This window comes from Echinops telfairi, unplaced genomic scaffold, assembly GCF_000313985.2.
Source record: "Echinops telfairi isolate 266 unplaced genomic scaffold, ASM31398v2 ScPeMD7_7424;HRSCAF=8462, whole genome shotgun sequence".
NCBI classification, from domain to species: domain Eukaryota; kingdom Metazoa; phylum Chordata; class Mammalia; order Afrosoricida; family Tenrecidae; genus Echinops; species Echinops telfairi.
This window is the reverse complement of record NW_022111324.1, coordinates 85089767-85097588: the sequence shown is the minus strand read 5'-3', so window position 1 is coordinate 85097588 and position 7822 is coordinate 85089767.

The following is a 7822-nucleotide window of genomic DNA, read 5'->3' as shown; positions in this document are numbered from 1 at the left end:
ATATATAAAATGAAGAGATTCTTAGAACTTTATGTGGAGAAAAAAGCCTTTGCAAATTGACAACACTATTTAGAAATCAATTTTGTTTATTTGTGGCACTTTAAGATTCCTGTGGACATACTACACACAATACTAAGCTTCTGGCACTATTATAACAAATGGCCATTATATTATTTCCATTTTATAAACTTAAAAAATAAAACTATCCCAATACTTTGAACTGAACTAAACAGCTGGATCATTACTTGTGAAGCAGTTGTTATATGACTAAATATAACAAGTTAGCAGCCACCAGCTTGCTAAGAATTTGCTTTGAACATTTCAATGATAAATGACAAAGTCCTCATCTAAGTATATTCTGATTTGAGTCATATCCAGAGGACTTGGGAACAAGAAAAAAGGAAAGATAATACAGTGGTCAAGTTTTATGCTTGTTTGTTTCAATGTTACACATAAGATGTTTGCGTTTCATCTTGTCCCCCTAACCCCCCAAACCAAAACAAAACCATTTCTTACTCAAAAATGTCAATATCATTTAACAGCAAAGGCAATATAATTACACTATCCAATAAACATTTAACAAGACACAGACATTTTTCACTAAAAGAAGTAGTATACCCCAGAGTGTACCTTTGAGCAATTTAGTAGTTAAATTAGTAATTTTTTTTATAACATCTGGTGAACAGTCTCTACTTTCTAAAGTTTTGGAATGAAAAGGTATTGGGCAAGTTGTTGCTATGAATAATTAGTCAATTATTTACTTTTATGCCAGTCTTATCCCCTCTAACAGCTGAATATATTCCAAATGCGTTTTCTGTATTAAACCAGACAAAACAACAACTCAAAGCAGCCTAAAGCTAATGCCATTCAGTTCACTGACTATTATCCATGCTTTAAGATGTGCTCATTCTTTTGGCATAGTAGAGACTGTCACATTGTAAAGGAAATCGTTGTGTATACAATGTGTATACCTTTACTTCTATTACTACACTATCCAGCAAGGCTGTGCACTGGAAGAAGGGAGGGCGGGAGGAGGGGGAGGATTATCTGCTTTATCTCAATGGGTGCTTTTCAGTTTCCCCTTCTCTTTCCTTGTGCTGGTACAAGCACGGAGAAGTTAATATGAACGCTCTTATGAATAGGTTAGAAAAACCTACCAAGGCACTAGAGAGTCAGTCACCAGTCATTCTCACACGTGTCAATGTCCTAGCAGTAATGTGCAGGATGTCAGTGAGTAGCTACAACAGCCTGAGATATTTACATTGCTTCATATTTTAATCTTCTTGCCAAAGGCCCCCTTCTTTTTATTTTTTTAAGGTTTTATGGCTGAGTGATTTACATGCCTGGTTTACCCAGACAATATCGTGCTACATATTGCTCTGAAATAGATGACGTCAATCACTGACATATATCAGAGGGCAAAACTTGGCTCTTTGGTAGAGCAACACCTTGTATTGATTAGATATATTTCTTTTAAGAAACACACAGTATGTACCTATTCACAATATGCATCCTTATGGACACCACTTGAATTTTTAAAGATAAAGTGTGACTTCAGTTTGCAGTTGAGACAATATAGATTAAGGACCTAATTTAAAGCAGAAAGATGGGGCCAGGTCATCACTGGGAGGCAGACTTCCTTAGTAAAATTGTTATCATCTAGAGTCTGTCATCAACTATGAGATATTAGATATTTTCTTCTTTAATTGTCCTCTTACCTCTAAGTGGAGATGGAGTCTAATTTATGTTTCTATCATCAGCATTGTAGATTTGGAGTTGCAATGAGTATGTAATGATACGATTCTACAAAAATCCTTTCAATACAAAATACCTTTGTACATGCACTGAATGGGAAAATGATACCTCAATTCCTTGTTTTCACCGGAGGTATATTTTAAAAGGAGGAGGTGGGGTGGTGCAAATGCTCAACACCCTTGGTTGCAAAACTAAAGGTTAGAAGCTTGAATCCATTCTTAAACAGCTCAGAAGAAAGGTCTGCCAATCTACTTCTGAAAAGGAAGCCACTGAAAATCCTGGGGTGCTCAGTTCTACTTTGACATCTGCCGGTCATCAAGTGTCAGAGTCACTTTGATGGCAATTGCTTTACACATGAGACCACCCAGGGGGGAATGCCTGAGGAAAATTAGATGGTAATTGTAAGGCATTAGTGGGTTTTGATATCTTGATATCACTTGACAAAGTGTGGGTAAGAACTTAATATGGACATATACCTGAAATATTGCAGATTTGGTTTTGGACTACGACAATAAAGTGGATGTTGCAATACAGAAAGCCACATGAATGTGTTGCTTTCCCAGTGCACAGAAAAGTTTATACTGTGAGGCTAAATTGGAAAGTATTGCTGCAAAATTATAGACACCTTTATTAAATAGACTGTGTTAGTCTGGCTATTTTAGAGAAACAAATCCACAGAAACTCATGTATAAGAGAGAGTTTTATATAAAGGTTAAGTGCACATCAAGAAAACATCTCAACCCAGTGCTGTCCAAGCCCACAAGTCCAACATTAACCCATTAACCCATATGTCCAACACCAGTCCACAAAGTCCTCCTCCATCTCACAAAACACATGCAGTGATGCCGTCTGCAGGAGGAAAGCCAAATCAGTAATTGTGTAAGCATCTCAGTGCTGGTAGGGGTCTCCACATGGCTGCTCCAGCACCCAGGGCTGCATCAGGGTAGGTCCACGTGGCTTCTCCTCAGGAATGTCTTGCAAGAAGTGAGCCTTGCCAGCTAAAGCAGGGAACTGGCTAAGGTATCTGCACCCTGGTCCCACCATCACAAAGCAAGAGATCCAAGAACTCGAAAGGTGAGGCTCACTGTGCCATTTATCCATCTGCCCTTCAATTAACCCCTCATGTGTTTATCGGCCAGATTGGCACAATAAACTGACTACCTCATAGACATATCAAAATGTGGAGCCAATGTTTCCCCTATCTAGGTTTATATGATAGGTTCTCAAACTTATTTTGTCTCCATAACTGGTTTCAGGGGCAAAAAAATTACTCAGTACTTCCCTGGCAATTGAAAACTTTTTCACTATAGCCAGTATTCAGGGTAAAGTGTAGGTATCTGCTCTTGCTGCTCCTCCTGGATTGCTGCAGCATGCTTCAGGTGGCAGCATCACTCGCTTTGGCAAACACTCTATATGTTTCTCAAGGACATGTTTCCATCTCTCTAACTCTCATCTAAAGAATTCTGCATTCTTCAATTTACACCCTTCAAAGAGCCCATTTTGGCATCCTGGAGAGACTAAAATCTTGTCCTTTTTCAATGTTCTTTGAGGTTTGGGAACACAAAGAAGTCTGAAGGAGCAAGATCAGGACTGGAGAGTGGATGGAGTGAAGCTTCCCAACAGAATTCTCATTGGACAGCCCTTGCCACCCTGAGGAACAAGCAAGTGGCCTTGTTGTGATGGGGGGATTCTTTGAAACTGCTTTCCTGGCCCTTTCTACAGCAATGTGCTTTAAATTTTTCATAAACTTCCTAATAACTCCCCATGATTGACCCAAGTTTCTTTGAGAAAATCAATATTGTCACTTTGGAATCTCAAAATACTGTTGTCACAATGTTCCCTGGGGACCTTTCCGACTTGAAATGAACTGGCCTAACAGATCACTCCAGAAACCCCTCTTTAGACTGGATCTTTTCTGAAGTGGCTGCCTAATGAGTCTAAGGTGTATTACTGAGAGCACTTGTTCGAAGCCATCACAGAGACATCGTTCAAATGGGTTTTGTTTGTAACAAACCCATGCGTGTATGAAATGGAAATGTTTTGGGGGGCGCTTATCTTTGGATATATGCTTCACTGGTTTTACTCTTCTAGAAAACCAGTCTATTACATGTGCTACCCAAACAGGTGCAGACATACACTTTCATAAGGATGATTTTTCTGAATTGATTCCCAAGAGTTCCCAAATAACTCTGCCCTCAGGACTAAAGAGGAAACTCCTAATCCACGGAATTATGTTGCAATAGAAATGCATACGCTATGGCCATCAATGAATGAAATATTTGTAAATTGTTTGTTTACTTTTATCCTAGATATTTAATCGATTTTGATTTACTATAAAATATTAATAATTTAAGTTATTTGTAACTAATATATAAGGCATTGAGTTTTGTATATTTTCCTTTTATGCTTTGTGACTTTGCTGAATTATTTAATCTTTTAGTATTTTAATAAATTTTTGTTGAAGTATTTAATCTTTTAGCATTTTAATAAGCTTAATTACTTTTTTAGGCATACAATCATTTTGTTTGAAAACAGTTTATTTTTTCCCCAACCTTTTGCCTTTCCCTCCCTTATTTCAATGCTTTGGCTAAGACTTCTACTGTCATGCTTAGTAGGCATGATGAAAAGTTATATTCTTACTTTGTTGTAATTCTTCTTGTTCTCAGAAGGAACTGATTCAGTTGCATTGGGCTGCTAGCTGGAAAGTTCTAAACTGTCAGCCTCTCCAAGGTGGAAAGACGAAGCTTTCTGTTCCCCCAAAGAATTACAGTATCAGAAACCCACAAGGGCTGTTCTGCCTGGTGCTATAGCGTAGCTCTGAGTCAGAATTGACGTGATGGCAGTGAGTTTGCTTTTGAGTTTGTCCATTTAGTTTTATGCTAGGTGTAGGCAACAGTGTCTTTCATCAAAGATGCTCCCTTATATACCTTATTTGCTGAAAGTTTGTATTGAAAATAGAAGTTTAATTTCATTAAACGATTTTTCTACCTCTATTCACATAATCATGTGATTTTTTTTTTCCTTTTAGGTTTGCTGATATCCTGAATTAACTAATGTTTGAATGGTGAGCCAGTTTTGTATTCCTGAGATAAATTCTATTTGGCCTTTAAAAATGTTCCGAGTCAAGCAGCAGAATGGGTGCAAGCCCAAGCTTGCAGGCCATCCAGTCTTCTGGCCAGGCTGCTTGCCTGGTAAAGAGGTGGATCAGTGCTGATGTGCCACACACCATTTGCACCAGGTAAGTATAGCCTAGGTCACTTGAACAGAGGGTGCCTCACGACAGGTGGGACCAAATGGCTGGGGGAAGGTAGAGGGGATGCTGTATGCTGAGTGGTAGCCATGTGGATCTGGGGTGAGGTCCTCCGGAGAGAGAGGCGGCCCTGTCAGAGGGATGACGCTTACTGATGGGCAGGGTAGCACAGAAGTGGACAGAGGGAATGGTTAAGCTTTGGGGGAACGCAGGTGCATGTCTCTAGAGGGGAGGGAGGGCTGACCTCCAGGTGAGGGGAGGAGAATGTAAAGGTGCTATTGGGAATATTACGTGGGCAGGGTCTTTAGTGGTGGGTCATCTGGGGGTTTCCCAGGAACCCAGATCAGGTGTTGTAGAGCACTGGGACACTGAAATCTGCATCCTCGGATCATGTGTCACGTTCCAGAAGCTGCATCGGTGAGACCGCCATACGGGAACCCCACTGGGTGAAATGGCAGACATACTTGTAACCTGGGGACTCACATCAAAAAGCACATGGTGTCTGAGGAAGCAGAAGACAGCTGTACAGAGAGTGGTGGACTGCTGGTTGGTGGTCAAACAAACTCTTCCTATATCAACATCCTGTGTGCTGTATTAAAAGACGTATTATTCCGGCAATCTTGTAACAGCCATTTTGTTATATTTTGCTTCTGCTTGTGTATATTGAGGTGCACCTCAGAGGTGCGCCGCCATTGAAGGTCACCCTCTTGAAGTGGTGTTATTTGTTTCTCTCTTTTTCAGTAGCTGAAACCCAGGGTCATTGAGCTTATAGGGAAAGAAAACATAACAAGGGTTGGTGGGGGAGGGGCAATATAGAGATTAAAAAGCTATGATGTCAAGAAGCCCAGGAAAGAAAAGTATGTTTGAAGACTGATTATGGAAACAATTATACAATTATGTTTGACATGATTGAACTATGGAATGATATAACATATGTATTAGTTCTCAATTTCTGGCACATTAAAAAAACAACAACATAGATCCAGGGATGAGTTTTGGGCTTACTCTGAATCCTACCTCCAATTTAAGAACAATTAGTTCTTATATCATGGCCCAGCTCAATACTCACCTTCATGAGATCATCACTGAAGATAAGGGTGCTACAGCAAAGTGTTCCGAAGAAAGTAGAGGGTGCCCGGCTATCCATCGGAATAGTGTCTGGGGTCTTGTATTCAAACAGGCAGCCATTTAAATGAGGAGTCAACTAAGTCCACACAGAAGAAGCACACTAACTTGTGTGATCCCAAAATGTCAATTACAAAATTTGAATATGGTTAAGAGAAAAGTATCAGAGCTAAAATTTTAAACACATAATATTTCGAAAGCTATGGAGGACAGTGGGAGCCCAAAACTCATCTGCAGAGTATTTGGTCAGACAGCTGCTGGCAGATCTACTCCAGCCAAAAGCAAGAGTCTCGAACAGCTTTACAATCAGACAGACACCATTGTAACCTTGATTATGTTGGATCGAGCTCAATGGTTGGCCAGTTGACTTCTCCAGCCTGAATTTGTTCTGGGTGCAAATATCTATTAGATCTTCCATGACAGAAATATCTTCCATGGCTTAATGAATGTTTATGGGGTCCTCTCCCTCTCACACATTATTTGTATTTTTGTCTTTATACTAATATTATCTTATCCTGACTACCTTAGTGCGATTTGGTTTTCATTGTCTTCTGTTGGATTTCCCAGCTGTGAAGCACAGGAGGAGTGGAGGTATAATGATAGTAACTGATACAAGGTATCAGTACAAGGTAACTGTACAAGGTACAAGGGTTTGGGTATTTGGCGATGGGGAGGGAAAGGGGATTTCCATAATGAATAATGAGTGGGGGGGGGAGCACTAGAACTGATCGTGATTGCACAACTCATTTTAAAGGCGATTTAACCACTGGGGGTGAGGGAGATACTCTAAGACAGATGTGGTACTGATTGTACAATTCCCCTTGATATAATTATGATTGAATTATTCAATTGTATGATATGTAAAGTGCGTGCCAATAAAATTGTTGGAAAAAGTTCTTAGATTCAGTTTAATTTTTGCATTGGTATTCATGAGAGATAAAGGCTTGTCTTTTTCTTTTCTTGTAATATCTTTGTTTGATTTTTGTATCAGTGTATAGGAAGTCCCTAGATTGTAAATAAATTAAGTTTCTCAGTTTGTCTTTAAGTTGAATTTGTGTGTAAACCAGGAATGGTTAGTATCTATCATCAGCTAGTCAAATATTTATCTTGATCTATAATGTACCTTTCTATGCATAAAAAAGCATTAAAGAAATATTTCCAGATACACAAAGCATGTGTAATATAATACAGTAATAATAATGTTTTGATTAATATCATACGATGGAACTATTTTGCTGTTGCAAACTATTCTATACCTCCAAATTATAATTTTATAGGCTTTATTGAGACAGGAGTTGGGAAATTGGCTTGTATATTTAAGTCAGATGTCCTTAATCCAAGGATTAACTATAAATTAAGAAGCTCTGATTGTACTGTCATGTCTGCTGAACACAGGTCAGATGTTCAAACTTCCCAGCCAATCTGTGGGGAAAGATGAGGGTTTTTGATCCACAATTGTTTTACAACCTCAAAAACCCTTTATAGGTTTGGGGGTCAGAATCAACACAGTGGTAGTGGGGCTATAAATTGAGAAGTATTTCTTTCAATTTTATTTTCTGCAATAGGTTAGGTATTATTTGTCTCATAATTCCTTAAGTGTGTTGTAGAATTCTTCATGTAAGACTATATTTCTTCCTGGGTGATTTTGTTAGTTTGTGTCTTTCAAGGAATTTGTCAATTTTCTCTGAAATT